Source organism: Manacus vitellinus, unplaced genomic scaffold, assembly GCF_001715985.3.
Source record: "Manacus vitellinus isolate BGI_N305 unplaced genomic scaffold, ASM171598v3 scaffold_23_pilon, whole genome shotgun sequence".
Classification (NCBI taxonomy): Eukaryota; Metazoa; Chordata; class Aves; order Passeriformes; family Pipridae; genus Manacus; species Manacus vitellinus.
In genome coordinates this window covers 5,138,414-5,155,335 of record NW_021939718.1, presented here as the reverse complement: position 1 = coordinate 5,155,335, position 16,922 = coordinate 5,138,414, and positions in this window count along the sequence as shown.

The following is a 16,922-nucleotide window of genomic DNA, read 5'->3' as shown; positions in this document are numbered from 1 at the left end:
AACATAATTAAGATGAGTGAAAACTTTAGCTGCAAACCATGCCCATAACTAATTGCTGTTCCATTTGTCTTCCCTTGCTAGTAGTTTATGCATAATACCGTCATGACTTTTGCTGAGATATTAAGTGCTTTACAACTCTAAGGTTTGCTTTAGTGATACATATGCCCAGCAGCTACAAGGAATCCCAATCTGATTCTCACATCTAGGTGCCAATAAAGTAGAAACAAAATAATCCAGCTGTAAAATGCTTTTTTGTTGTTGTTGTTCAGATAGGTGAATGTTTAATTCTTCTGAGTCCTCCTTGAAATTGAAAATAAAACTGCAAGAAAAACAGATCACTGGTTTAGCCAGTTTCCCTCTTGAGATGGTGGAAAGGCTGTAACCGTCCTCTTTGAAACACCTTCTGTCCTTTTAGGTATTCTACTTGTTCACTGTACTTCTAACATCGTTATGGTTTGTTTCACAGAATGAATGCTTGGAAAAGATCTACAAATCAATGAAATGTCTAGGAGTATAAAAAAATGTTGCATTTCAAAAAGCCCTTATCCGCCTTTTTTTTTTTTAATTAAAACTCAATTTTTCCTCTCCTTTTTTTAAATTCACAAAAATAAACTGGAAATGTTTTTCTCTAATTAGCTTTTTCAAAGTCTTTTTCTTTTTATTCCAATCCACACTACCTACAGCAAAATACTACCTTGAAGATCTGAAGAGGCATAGCAGAGACCAAATCATTGACCATCTCAATAGATTAAGAGGCTAGGCTTTGATGGAACTGATAATGAATAGGTACGTCCCTACAGTACTCATTTGCAATATGCAATATTCAATGTATTGGTGAGGTCCTGGCAACTGTTTTGCAAGAGCAGGATCTCTCAGTAAAGAAAGAAAAGAATGGCACGCCTGGAACACTATGTTACTAGTGCTCATGCTAACAGTAAAAAAAAAAAAAAAAATTCTTCTTCATATTTGCCAATCCTTGCTAAGTGGGTCAGTGTGGTTCTGTCATAATTTCCCACTAACTTCGTACTTCCCTTTTAAGTAGTGCGAAAGGAGGAAGAGTGGGTGCACCCTCTGAGTGCAGAGAATCATAATTTCAAACAAAAGGAGCACTTAATAATTTCATTAACCTTTTCCCAGGCAGTTATGCATGACAAAGTGACAGGAATGTGTGGACTTCTTTCATGATAACTAGTTTATTGCAGTTACCAATTTTGAAATGTTGGAATGGACCTTCTAAAATTATTATCAGAACAATTACGTACATAAATAAAACTAATGAGATGTGATGCTGTTCTGGACTGATAATGATCTTTTAGAATCATCAAATCAAGTAGGCTGGAAAAGACCTAGGACCAAATATCTTGCCAACTAGACCATGGCACATCCAGTCTTTCCTCAAACACCTCCAGGGATAGTGACTCCACCACCTCTCTTGGCAGTCTATTCCAATATCTAATTACACTTTCTGTGCAGAAATTCCTCCTAATGTCTGACCTAAACTTCCCCTGGCCCAGCTTGATATTATGTCCTCTTACCCTGTCACTGGTTGCCTAGGAATAGAGACTGACCCTCACCTGGCTACAATCTCCTTTCAGGGAGTTATCGAGAGTGATGAGGTCACTCCTGAGCCTCTTTTTCTCCAGGCTGAACAACCCCAGCTCCCTCAACCGCTCCTCATAGAACTTGTGGTTCAGACCCTTCACCAGCCTTGTTGCCCTTCTCTTATCTCACTCCAGGACCACAATGTCCTTCCTGAATCGAGGGGACCAGAACCAGGCACAGCACTGAAGATTTGGCCTCACCAGTGCTGAGCACAAGGGAAGAATCTCTTCCCTAGTCCTGCTGGCCATCCTATTTCTAATGCAAGCCAGGATGCCCTTGGCCTTCTTGGTCACCTGGACAATGCTGGCTCATGTTCAGTCACTGTCAATCAGTACCCCCTGGGCCACTACCCAGCCTCTCTGTCCCCAGTCTGTAGTACTGCATGGCATTGCAGTGACAGGACCCAGCTCTTGTTCTTGTTGAGCGTCACCCAGTTGTCCTCAGCCCATGGATCCAGCCTGTCCAGACTCTTTTGAAGAACACTCCTTCCCTCCAGCACATCATCACTCCCCCCACAGCTTGGTGTCATCCCCAAACTTACTAAGACAAGACTCAATCCCCCCAACCAGATCATCAATAAAGATACTGAAAGGACTGGGCCACTATCCTCAATTCTATACCGCCAAAACACTCTCTTAATGAACAGAGAAAGCTCACCACCTCTCCTTCCTTGCCTGTACCTTTTGAAGAGTTTATGACTGTCCATTGCAGCACTTCAGTCATGCCAGTCATCCCATCCTGTTTAATGATGGCAACTACGTCATAGCTTTCCAGCTGCACAGTGACCTCCAGCTTCTCCTGTTTCTTACACATGCTGTGTGCATTGGTGTACATGCATTACAGCTGGGCTGCTGATTTTTCCACTATCTCAGGCATGCCACCTCTAGGTTCATCTCTACCAAACCTGGTCTCATCCCCTTCCCCCTTGCTTCAAATCTAGTTTAAAGCAATCAACCCTGCCAACTCATGGGCTAACATCTTTTCCCCTTCTACATAGGTGAATCTCATCTATCTCCAGCAGACTTGGTGCCATATAAAATGCCCCACGATCAAAAACCACCAAAATTCCACTGACAGCACCAGTCTTTAAGCCACTTATTGATTGCATCTTTCTGTGTATTCCTTTTCATATTCATCCCTGCTATGGTAGGAATTGATAACACTACCTGTTAGCACCTGAAGTGCTCCTGTCACTTCAACTGGGTGACTCAGTGCCTTGAAGTCTTTTTTGATTACCCTGGTACTTCTCTTATTGACCTTGTCACTGTTGACCTACACAACCAGCAGTGGGAAGTAGTCAGAGGGCCAAATTAGCCCAGGGAGTCTCCTGGTAATATCCCTTTTTCAGGCTCCTACTGAATCCAAAAAATCGGTCTGACAAACTGCTCAGAGACTTTTGGTCTTTTGAGCAGCAAAGGTATTTATTAGCAGCACTGGGAGCAAGCCAGCTATTGCTGAGTTTTCCTTCCTGTGGTGGGATTTTCCCACTTGAAGGCAAATATCCTTTGACTTTCCTGTGTTAAGGGAAGGCAGAAAAAGGCATCTCTTAAGTCTAATACTGTGAACCAAATTACACTTTCTTTTAATATTGTTAATAAGGTATATAGGTTTGCAACATCTGCATGTATGTTTTATTTACTGCTCTTAAATCCTGAGCCAACCTATGTGTTCCATTTGTCTTTTTGACTGGTAAAATTGGGGTGTTGCAATCTGATTCACACTCTACAAAATCTTAATTTCAAAAAATTTTCTATTATTGGCTCAATTCCTCTTCTATCTTCCAGCTTCAGTGCATATTGCTTCCTAACTACTGGGTTTGTTCCTGTCTGTAATTCTATTTCAATGGAAGCTGCTCTTTTTGACTTTCCTGGTGTTTCAGTAGCCCAAACTCCTGGGTATACCTGATCTAAAATTTGATTGACATTTGAATTACCCTGGCTTGGCTCCACATAGCTCATTGCTAAACTCAGAGCTGCTATTAATTGTTCTTCCTTTACCTTAAGTTCAGTTTTACCTTGTTTGAATTCTATTACAGCTCCCAGATTTTCTAGTAGGTCTCTGCCCAATACAAGTTTGGATAAATTTGGTAAATACAAAAACTGATGCACTCCCATTTGTTTTCCAATTTTGAACTTCAGGGGTTTCAAAAGAAAGCTTTTCTGATTGGCCAGTGGCACCCACGACTTAAACATATTTATCACTTTTAGGTATTAATTCAAAACAGAAAATGTAGCCCTGGTATCAATTAGAAAATCTAATCTTCTTTTTCTTCCCCTAGCTTAATTTTTATCAGTAGGTCCCCCAGCACTGGCCTGCCACGCCCCCCCCTTCACTCAGTACTCTGTAAGCAACAACAGCCCCTCCTGTGCCTGTATTTCCACCTGTTAATTCAGGGCATTCTTGCTTCCAGTGTCCCTCTTTTCTGCAATATGCACACTGGTTCTACCCAGCCTTGTCTGTCGGGGAGGTAAACCTTACATCTGTTACACAAGGCTCATACATATAACCAACACTTGTAAAATTGACAAATCTTAATTCTAGGTCTTATCAAAAGTGATGTGCTTATAGTTAACTCTTCAGTACTACCTCTCATATAGCAACTCTTAGCATGATACTACCTTTAACTATGTGCTCCTGGATGTTTCAAGGTAAGCAAGATATATCAGGTACACAATAACAATACTTGGCCAAATACAAACAAAACCAGACCAGAAGACCAGACCAGACCAGAGGGGATATTCCCCTGGGAGAGCGTCCTCTCCCATGTCCCCTGCGAGACAGTGTCCCGCCTCGACTCAAGGGTACCCAGAACCAGAATAAACAAAACCAGAAACCAGATACAAATACCTTTTATCAGTAGGCAGTGTTCTTGTCCAGCCCCTGCAAGAAGCCACCGAAGAAGGGAGCCCCTTCGGGTAAAAAGACTTACCCGAGGGCGCCCAAGGGGGTCCCGTCCTCTGGGAGATTCTGTAGCCGGGTGGAGAAGGTGTCCTGCCGTGGTTGCCAGATGAATCCGAAAAATCGGTCTGACAAACTGCTCAGAGACTTTTGATCTTTTGAGCAGCAAAGGTATTTATTAGCAGCACTGGGAGCAAGCCAGCTATTGCTGGAAAAACTTGCTCGTCGGCTCCTCAGAAAATCAGCACTTTTATACAATTTTCAGATATGATTAAATGCATATTCAAACAATTACAACATCTATCAATACATATTAAAAATAGGCGGAGTATAGGCGGAGCTTGGGGCGGTGCTTCTCTTGGTAACCCATTTTGAGGGGTCGTTCCCATCTTCATCCATAGGGCAGGGGTCTCTAACTCATGTTCCTCAGCTTGACCCTTCTTCCTTTCCATTGTTCTTGACCCGCTCCCTGAAGCTTGGAAAAGGCCCTGGTTCCAGGTTTGTTTCTTCTATTCAAATGTCTACCTGATCCTGTTATACTTCTAATTTATTGTTTCTAAGTCTATTACATGTTCTTGTACTATTCTCTTAAGCTTTGGTCCAGTAAGTAGAACAGAACGGGTACAGATCGTTTTGGATGTTGGTAACTTGTTTGCAGGCCCAAATCAACTTGTTTGCAGGCCCAAATCTCTTAGTTAACTCTTTGGGGCCTAGCCTCCTATATCACTACCCGGGGAGGGAGCAGACTTCCCTGTGGGATGGGTCTGGTTGGCATATAGGGTCTTCAATTCCCCTCAGAAGGGAGTCACACACTACAACTACCCTTTCAGCTGTGTGTGAATCATTGCTGGTACTACCAGGTGTTACACTTGCATGGCAAAGTGACATAATCAAATCTTCCAGGAAAGCTGCATCCAGTATTATTCTTCTTCAATCTGTACAGTTCAATAAACAGAATAGAATAAAACCAAGTCATCGACCTACCAATATTTTCACTCCAATGGGCTTTGGATTTCCTTCAGACTACTAAAAGCAAGGAAGATGCTGATGCAGGAAGGAAGTCATTCCCATATTATTAATGAAATTTGGACTCTGTATGAACCAATGTTATCTTAGAATATCTAGTTGTTGAATGTCTAAGCTTAGGAGAGCAGGGTGTTCTGTTTGACTGGTAGCTGTTTCAGCATGACAACAATTCTGATTTGAGCACATAATAGTTATCATAATATAAACATTCAATAAAAATTATATTAAAAAATATTTAGATTTGATTGTTTATTGTGTTGCCTGTGTGTAAAATGACCAGTGTTCTTTCTTCAACTTCCTACTAAAAAAATTGTTAATGCATAACAATAACTAAGGACCTGCTTAACAAAAAGGCATGATTATTCAGTGAAAATTGACTTTTCTTATTAACAAACCCAAATAAGTACAAGCTCTGCTTTGTAAAACAGTCACTTAGCGGTAAGGTAAAAGAAGGCAAAGAAAGATAGCAAGAATGGGTCCCCATCTATGTGTTATTTGGAGTAATAGAGATAATATATATAGGTGTGTATATATTCATGTACATGTATAAAAATATATGGGACTTAACTCCTGAAATCTTGGAGCCTGTGGGCATGAATGGGAAAACAGAAATCATAATGGTTAGTGGGACCAAGTAATTGAATCCAGTGAAGTAGGAGAGATTTTAATGCTGAGGCTTTCCACTGCTCACTGATATATTTCTGATATTATAAACCACCAGAAACTAAGAAAAACTTTTACTGCACCATGTAGTGATTGGTCATATAGAGAGAATTTTCTATATTTTCTATTTTTCAGAGGGTAAAACTTACATTAAAATCAACAAATCTGTATTCTATTCTTTAATCCTTTGAATTATATTTAGAAAATAAAATAATATATCAGTCCCAGAAAGGAGTAATAATGGTGTTTAGTTTGCTACACATGAATGATTTCTGCACATGTACAAGATTCTGATGTGCTTTTGATTTTTCATTTATCTGTAGAAATTTTAGAGCTTTCATTCCACCACTGGTTTAAATCTCAGCAGAAACACAGAAATAGATTATCTGCCTCTAAAGTTTGAGATATTTGTTATATTACTTGTGATTAAGTTGCCTTGAATAAAAATTTAGGGGTTTCTTCTCTGAATAAATTAAGGTATGTGATTAGTATGTAAGTTAGAGAAAAATATTCAAATAAGCACAGGAACAAGAAGAAAAATTCCAAAAGTCCCCAGAGCGTGATATGGACAATATTAATTTTTGTGTTATTTGTGCCTTTAAAATAATATTCTGAAAAGAAAACCCCAAGCAATGTTACTTTCAGCAAATGCTTGTTTTACTTGCTAAACTGGTAACAGGAGTTTGTGAGGTAATTGGCTTATTTTTCCTGCAGGCGTATAAATACTTATTGCTTTTTGTACTTTATATGCTTGCAAATCGATAATGTAACTTCAAGGATAGGAGTTATTTACTGATTTGGATTCAGATTATCTTGTAACTTACATTTCTATATTTTTAAATAAGTTAACAATTTGTTTAACTTAAACAGACCAAAATTTTGGAAAATTAACTTATATGTATATATGTTTTGAACAACTATATGAATTACTTTATGCTGTAAGCAAAGTTTCTGTGTGGAAAATAATTATTTTTCATTGATCTAAATACAGCTCTTAAACCATATGTATCAAGCATTATTCTTCCATTTAACATACATTCTAGAGTTACATTCGTTTTTTTTAATTTAGCTGTTGATTTCCACTATCAGAAATAGTAATTGGTGGTATTAAATTCTGTAGAAGATGGGATTTTAAAAATTTGATATTGATTATCAAATTACATTGGTTTGAATGTGTTATAAATATTATACTTAGGCATATTCTTAAACTTTCATTTGAATTTACTTACCATATGCAAGAGGAATATACACGCAGAATATATTCCTGGATGAAAGCCTGAAGTGTTATTCTTTTGTCATTTGTTTTGCTTTGTTTTAAACTTATAACAATAAAACAAGTTCAATACCTGAAGCTACCCTTCACAGTTCATTTTTCTTAAAATAAAGGCCACAAATAATGAGTATACTTCGTCTCGAATTTTAGACAGGGGAGGAGGGGTTTTCTTTCTACTTTTGTGTTGGATTATGTCCTCAGGTATGTTGTTGAATGTTAAATAATACATTGAAAGATGAAGAGCACTAAATAATGCAGGTTTTCAGGATATATGTTTTTTCACACTAAGCAAGAGAGAATTCTTTGAAGAGAAAATTTTAACTGGAAGAAAATAGAAAAATTCTCTGCATTAGAGAATTTTTTTATTTTAGTCAATAAAAACAATTCATTAAGATTTCATATTAGCTATCATACATACGTACTAGATCAAAAATGCAGACAACTGTTTGAAAATGCATTATGTATGCACTATGTATTATATATCAACATGTGAACAAACACAGAAAAAGATAATAATTTATTTTGTGCCCTAGTTGAGTTACAAAATGCTCGTGGGAGAATTTACCTTCTTTATAATTTGATTTGGTAGCTTTGATAGCTTAAACATCCTTTGTTCAAGACATTTGAACTTTTCTGCACTTTCTTATGAATTTGATATCATATCTATTTCATAAGTCAGATAAAATATTTAGAGAGTTAACTGCAGTAGTAATGTCTGTATTTTTATTTCTGAATAAAAAAATATTCAATATGGTATCTAAAATATTTTTCTTTTTTTTTTTTAATCCTATTAGAAACACAGGAACTAACAGTGGTAGTTTGCTGAATCATTACGTTACTCCTTGGAACACAACACCTAGGAGCTCATCAGAGTGGATTTTCCAGACCTGAGACTAGAGTCTCTGCCTCTGTTTTGAGAGATGCACTTCAGAGTCCCAGTCTGTGTGTGTGTGTCTTGGCTACCTCATGTCTGTAGAGCAAATCTGCTCCAAGAGGACTTCCTGGAGGACACGATGGTTGAAAAATGGGGAACAGCACTCAACCAGCTCTTGTCCTGATAGGCCACAAGGATGTGTCCTAGGATAGCACAAAGGGATCAAGGCTGCTGAGCACACTTGTTTTGAAGTGGTACAACACCTTCCTTGACACCAAGACTAAAAAATGATGAAGGTGAATTGTGAGACAACATTAGCCCACATTGTAGACAGAATCTCAGGGAAAACATTTCTTTTCTACTAAACAGGATTTAAAACTCCAATTCTGATTTTATTTAGTTTTAATAAAGTGGTAACACCTTTTTAATAGAGATGATATTAAAATCCAGGAGTTAGAGCTGAAATCCAAGAGGTGCTCTGCAGCATTTATGACATTTATACCAGTAAATAAACCATGGCCAGGGGTCCAAAGTGCTGAGCTCTGTTTACTTACACTGTTAAGCCTTTAGGACCACCCATAGCAGAGTTTGGACGTGTGTCAACTATCAGACAGTTCCAGGGCAAAGTTGAGGGACTAGGACATACCAGGGATCATTCCAACACATTTTGGTGTAAGCAGTGTTTTGCAGCCTGATTTTTTGATCAGACAGTGATCACTGCTTTTTGGTCTTTAGTAGCCCTTGAGTGTAATGCATCAATTCAGCAGTGAGGTCCAGTCATTTGGAGACCAGAACCATGATTCTGCAGCATTTTTCTTAAATGCCAGTGTCACATGCTGAGCCATGCAGTCCATGTTGCCACATCCCAGTTAACTACCAATAACAATATAATCTGAAGTTCAACATTACAGAAATATTGACTAACTTTCTGCAAATATTTGATTAACCTTTAAGATGTCTCACAGATATTCACAGCTGGGCTTCAGATTCTGTGTTTAACCTTCTGAGGATGCTGATGTCTCTTCCAAGTTCTGTATTTTGTTTATACTTTAGCCTTCCCTTAATTTTTTCAGGGTAGCACCTGAATTTCAGTCATTTTCTCCTCTATATTTGCATTCATCTGACAAAAATAATATTAAATATTTCACTCCCATACGTTTTGCTTTATTTCTAGGAGACAAAGTTTTTTTAAATATGTTTACCCAAAACAAGTGTCATAACTTCTAATCCAATACACAAAAATTTTCCAATTAGTAATGCAGCAAGCACACATTTCTGTATGGTATTGTTTGATAAGACAGCAGGAAAGAAGCTATTTTCTGATTTGAAGATAGTTTATCTTCTTTGACAGTTTTCTAGCCAGTTTAAAAAATGTCTCGGAAATACTATCTTCTCAAATACAGCACAGATTGTGGTAGGCAGATAAGTACCTAAATATTATTGATCTCATAATTTTTTCTGTGTTCATCAGGGTCAATTAGCAGAAATCAATTCACATGGTAACACACACATTCACAAAGGTAAGCTTTTAATTTAAAATATTGCTTCTATGGTACTGACAAACTATAGATAACTCTTGCCTATGCCAATGATGAATCTTCAAAGTGTCAAAATACTTTCATCAAAGAGATGATTGCCAAAAATCAATATAATCTACTTGTCATGGCATGATGACTATTTCAAGCAGCGTCCCGCTGCACAAATGAGATCATTTGTGCAAGCGTCCTCGTAGGGATTCATATTACGGGAAGAGTGCTGCAAAGCATTCTGGGACTTGTAGTTCCAAGTACTCCACATGTACAGTGGAGTGCCTTGGTGTGATTGGTTGAGAGGTCACACGTCACAATTTAAACATTGCATCTAAGCTGCTGTTCTTTTGTAATAAAGCTGGTTCAGACCGCACCTCGTGTAGTTTGGGTTCATGCAAAGCAAGCACCACACATCCTTTCCAGTCTTCTTCCCCTTCCCCACCCTCCCCCCTGACTCTCCCCTGGACAGAGTCAAATTAAGAATGACACAGAACTTCAGGTATGGTGCATTTCTTGGGGCACTAAAAGTACCTGGTGACTATTAATACAATTGAATAATTATACCCAGATGAATGGTTGTGTTTTTTTCTGAGAAATGTTCTATTTTTAACACATTAACTATCCCAGATCAGATTAAAAGAGCAAATAACAGCCACATAACCATTATTTTTTGCTTGTTTCAAATCATGAAGACACTGAGTTTACATTGATATATTTGCAGTAAGTATTTGCAGTATATATTATTATGTTTTTCATATGCTGGCTTGTATGTACTAACCTGTGTTTCAGAATAATCTTTAAATTATTCTGTGCATGTCTTTTCTAAAAGTGGTAATCCTTGACATTTAGCTACTGTATAATTTAAGGAAGGTGGGAGCTCTACTGCAATGGGCTAGTGCTGCTTGCTTTGCTCTCTTATACAGGTAGAAGCTGCTGGAATTCATTAAAGCTGCACTGTGAGATAAGTGTCGCTATGCCTTGCATGCTGGAGCATGTGGTTACTTGGTTTCCAGAGCATCTGCATGTCTCCTTTCCACTGATGGTAATGAGACCAAAAGGCAAATCACATCTCTGGCTTTGAATAGGGTTTAATGAACTACTTTGAAGCTACCGAAGATGCCAAACAGCTTGCATGTTTTCTCTGGTGAAGACAGCAAAGTGGGAGAAAAACTATCTGCAATGATGCTGCTCTGTCTTGTGTTTTATACCTGAAGTCACATATCTGATAGGGCATTCATGTGTAAAAGGAAATATATCTTACTTAAGGAACAACAGATTAATTAAAAGTCACTGAGGTTAATTATTAATAGCTATATCTAGGCAGTTCTTACACTTTTTTTTTGGCGCAGGATTTATAGCTTTTATTCCCATTTCAGATTACAACACATGAGGTTTTTCACCAGAATGTCAGTTCATGAGTGTCTGCCTTCCTGACAGGTCTCTGTCAGCAAGATAGCTGCAGCAAAGCCGGCATGCACCCAAACATCTCTAACAGAGAGAGACAGAGCAGGACTAAGCTCTACAGAAAGACAGAGTTTTGGGGTAAGAACGGAAACAAACTCCCTAAACCCCTCTGAGACCTCCTAGAGAGGAGTAGGAGATGGACTCCTATTTGAGAGGAGTCTTGGAGTGCAGCATGTACCAGAGAGAGGAGCTAAGAAGCTCAAGACGTCCCGGAGCTGGACTAGGACAGCCAGACAGAATGTGGAGGGGGTGACCTTGGCCGCCCCCCGCTGCTGCTGCCAAGCTGGCAGCTGAGACAGAGCACAGGAGCTCTGGTAGAATTCTTAAAGCAAAGGCTTACAACTAAAAGCTGCCCAAGACGTTCTGACTCAGGGGTGAATCTCCTGCGGAAAGGGACTGTCACGAAGATGCCCCTGCAGTTTGTGATATGACATGGTGACGTGAGCTTGTCCCTGATATCACAGTCCACAGAAGAGAGGGGGGAGAGGAGACCCCCTTGTGTGTAATGAAAAGAGATCCAGCTACAGGTGCTGCATAGAAGAAGAGAGACACTGCTGCCCTGAGAGTGGAAAGGATCTTTTGTTTTCCCTTCTGGACTTTTATTGGAGGGAGAAGAGATTGATCTATTGTAAATACTGATTTATCATAGGAGAGATAGTTAAGATTATGTATATGATGTATTGTAATATTTATTTGTATAGTGATTGTAATATAATTCCCTTCCACCCATACTGAGTCTTGTGTTGTGTCTGGAAAACCCATCCCACACTGGGTTGAGATGTGGGAGGAGGGGCTAGGACTTGGGAATTGAATTTTAGGGGTCTCAAACCAGGACAACAGGGATGAATGGAAAATTGGAAATTAACTCGGTGTCACCCTAGTAAGAGAGGAGAGCCTTCAGTGGTCACTGGATGCCAATCCTGGACACAACTGGAGCCCTGTACATCGGAACAAACCACAATACTGTAGCTGGATACAGGTGTCTCTAATGATCAAGCATCAAATGCATGAGGTTGAGCACAGTTTTCAGAGAATGCAATGGCTGACAGCTTGCAGTTTTGTCGGTGATGGGGTAAGGAGGTTCAAAGCTGTTCTCATACTGCACAATCCTGGGAGCTCAGTTTTGTTGCAGTTTCACGGTAAAACACAGTCAGTCAGAATACAACAGGATTCTTCTTGCTGCCCCACACTGACTGATAGCACCAAAGGACACACAAGTATCTGTTTTCCCTAAAAAGTTGTTAAGCCTGGAGGTAGCCTGTGAAGAGCAGAGCAACTCTTGGTTCACCTTGTCCCGCTGTTCTTTTCTGTAAAAGCCAATGAATAAATATAAATGTTCACATTTTCATTGGTTTTTAGTTAGGCGTGTGTTGGCAGAGGGGCTTGACAGACTGCTCACAGACCAATGTGATTGGCAAAATGTCCGTTTATTACAAAAAGGATACTCTTTATATACTGCTGCTACACTCTGACGAGTGATCCTTCTTCTACCGTATTGGATACATAAAAGAAACATACTTTGTTGTCCAGTGCTAATTGGAGTATTGCACGTGTCCATACGAGCTGAGGGTACGTGTTTATCTCTCAGGACGACTCCTTAACCTTGGCACTGATCCTCCTTTGTCTTGGCTCCAGAGCCTGAAGCCATGTTAACTACGCAGTTTCTTTTACTGTCTGTGCCCAGCTATGCCAAGGCAAAGCCTACAGAAATGCAGGAGAGATTGTTCACACAATCCTACTCTCCCAACAGGCGTGTGCTTAAATATGTCTGGAACACATTATTGAAACAGCAAGCATAATAAAAAGAGGGCTAATTTCCCTATCAACTTACTGAATAAGATAGGGATTTTCCTTAGAAAAAGATTGTAAAATTTACCCTAAGAAATTATATAACAAGATATTGTAAAATTGTCATGAGGTTTTCTGTTTTGTTTGACACTTGTCATTTCTTTCTAACTCAGTTAAACTTTATGGCCAATGAAGGAACTTGTTTTATATGCAGTGAAAGTCTTGGCACCGAGTTTATAGATTGTCTTCCTCAAAGGGTCCTCTTCAAAATCAGAATTTCAAATGGGTTCACATTAAAGACAGAATTCAAACTGATGTGTCTTCCTGTAATTAACTGTGATAACACAGGGGATGTGGAATGTCCTTTAAAACATAGCTGTAGGCTTGCAGCTGTCTTTCTGGGATGTACTACTGTTTAGTCATTGCAGTGTGAATTATGATTTAACAGACCAAAAACACTTTCAAGAGAGTGACATGTGATGTGGCAAAATTCAATTAACCGAGAAAATAACCAGCTCTCCTCAAGACTTTTAAAAGCATCAGAAGTCATATTGACATTACTAGAGTCTGGCTAAAAGGTTACAAACTTAAATTTTGCTAGGCGTGAGTGACATTTAAAAAGACATAGGAATAACCAGTCAGCTTCCACTTAGTATTTCACAGACTGATGCACTAAGGTATAAGACAGTCTAATCAGTGATTACAGGAAAATTTGCCTCCCAGCTCCCTCCTTCACTGCTTACAGCACACTGCCCTCAGCTTGTGCTTCAGCCTTATGAAATCTGAATGGTTTCTCCATTCAGAATAAATAATAACCTGCAGGATGAACTTGCAATTAAAATGATAGGTGAACTTGTTTATTTAATCAAAGAGGCACACAGCTGTAACAATAAAATCTCCACAGGGAGAGCTGGAGAGTATGTCAAGGATTCGTGAGATAACAAAAGGAGTTTACATAATGAACCTGGTGCTATTTAATCCAAAGACAACCTAAGCATGAAGAAAGTGTATATGCTTTCCTGAACACTGCAGAGGGAACCTCACAAGATGGGAGCAGGCTGGCAGCAGAACAACAAGTGTAAACAATAGATGGATTAATTGGCCATAACCCACTGCTCCATGAATGCCAGGGGACAGCACCAATGTAGGAATTGTCTTCAGGTTCTTGCCCTAATGAGGACCCGTGTGATAAGTTTCCCATGAATTTTCCTTATGGGAATACTTCACCCTCTTGTGCTTCGGGAGGTTGAAAAGACAATGACTGATAATATCTGACTCAAATTTAGATTCACAGGTAACAAAGAGATACATAAGCCAAAGATAACCTATTTTTCTGCCTCATTTCGATGGCAGTCTTGATCATATTTATTTGTAATTTCTAGAAAAAAACAGCTCTGAGGAGGTAAATCTATGTTTTGTTGCATATATATATATATATATATATATAGGATTATCAATATTGAGGGAATTTGCTTTCCTAAGAGAGAAGTCAGTCAAATACGTAGAAAAAAATCATAATGAAAATTGTCTGCCTGGGACTCCTGAGTTAGTTTTTTCTGATCTGAGATACTGCCAGGTGAGACACTTTCTTCAGTCACTGGGTTAGTGATTTAAAAAAGCAATTTTGAGGACTGCTCTGCCCACCCATCAGTGTGACATCTTTTTTAAATCAGAAGGGTATGCTGCATCTTTACAACAGCACTAGTCTCTGATCTGAAGTTCATATTGCTATGTATAGAGAAAGAAAATAAAATTGAGGTAGATACTGTCTCACTTAGGCATTCACTTCAGAAGAATATCTAAATTTAGTTTTCCCCCTTATTTTTTGTATTTACTTCAGGTCCACAGTTACAGAAGCACTTATAGGTAGGCTATCTTCTCTATTTGTTTTCTTTTTTCTTTTTCTTTTTTTTTTGAATCCCATATAGCCTTTTTATTCACTGAAATGCTGTCACAGCTATAATTACCTGCAAGAATATGCATTTTTTTCCTCTGTTACACAATTTTTTTAATATTAAAAGAAATTCAGTAGAAATTACAGGAATGGAGTTACATATTTCCAGTATTTATTTGAATAGAGTTATACTTTTTAATGACAATTTCCATAAAAATTGGACATCTGTATGGACAAAAGTAGTACATACAGAATAATGCAGGAGAATGAACCATTATTTTGCATAATAATGTATGGCAAGTTCATTATACAAAAAATACATAAGGAAAGGTTGTATAAGATTTCCGGAACACCCTAAGTTATACCTAAAAAATTTAACCAAGCATTTTTAAAGGATCCATAGAAAAAAAATTCTGCTTTTTACCACTTAGCAACGTGGCAAAAACGGCAATCTACATTTCTCTAAACATTTATTTGATTTTCATTTATTATGTGACAAGTTGTTGGGGTTTTTCTTTTTGTTTGTTTTGTTTGGGTGTTTTGCTTTTTGGCTTTTTCTTTTCTTAACTGGAAAAAATAGAAGTGACAAAGAAAAGCATAAACAATAGAAAATGTTGCAGCTACGGATAAATAACCAGACCAGTTTTTTAAAGGGTCAGACAAACCCTGAGGTGCATATCCATTACCATTCTAATATCTCATATAATCTATCATTATGACAAACATACAAGCTGTCTTCGTTTTTCTGAACTGTGACCATTTTCTGCACCTGGTAAATTCTGGGTCACATGTGAGTCTGTGGAAACTGCAAGCCCTGCAAAATATGAAATTAAATATTAGTGTCACAGAGAAGACCAGTAAAAAGTTGCTAGAGATTCCATTATACTTAAAATATCTGAAAATTGAAAACATCAGTGGGAAAGTTTTTAAATGCAGGTAAGAGGAACTGCAGTTTAAGTGCAGACCTTTCAGCACAGAGTTGTACAGCTGCATGCCTGGAAAGAGCCCCTTTACTCCCATCCCCAAGGGGCAGTGGGATTCCTTGTGCCATCTCCAAGTGCATTGTTTCTTTTGCCTCTTAACAGGGCTGCAAAATGTGCTGACTTCTCTTTGGCTTGACTAAAATGTGAGGCACTATTTAATTTTCACATTTCTTATCCCTTCCAGTCTTATTGATATTCATATTATCAAGTCATTGTAGAAGAGGCAATGCAAAAGCACTGGTGGAAGCAAGAGGGAGTCTGCATGATGGAAGAGAAGGCTCAGGGGAGACCTCATCGCTCTCTACAACTACCTGAGAGGAGGTTGTAGGCAGGTGGGGGTTGGTCTCTTCTCCCAGGCAATCAGCAGTAGGACAAGAGGGCATGGCCTTAAGCTGCGCCAGGGGAGGTTTAGGTTAGATATTAGAAAGAAATTCTTTACAGAGAGGATAATCAGCCATTGGAATGGGCTGCCCAGGGAAGTGGTGGATTCTCCATCCCTGGAGGTTTTTAAGATGAGGCTGGACGTGGCACTTAGTGCCATGGTCTAGCAACTGTGGTGGTAGTGGGTCAAGGGTTGGACTTGATGATCTCAGAGGTCCTTTCCAACCCATCTGATTCTCTGATTCTATGATTCTAAGGGAACTAAGAAAGAAGGTGGGAAAACGTGACAACTGGATTCAAAACAGAGAAGACAGGAAAAAAAAGAAACTTTCTTTCTGCAACCTGTCAGAACTTTTATTCAATTCCTCATTCATCCAACCTTCTAATTAGGATACTAAAATGTATCTTGCATCTTGCATGACATACACAATTCATCACATGTGTGTGAGAGTTCACAAAAATCCACATGCATGGATGTATGCAGATGCATTCACTCCCTACTTTGGCAAATGTACCTCTATTATTACTACTAAATATCCCACTGTGA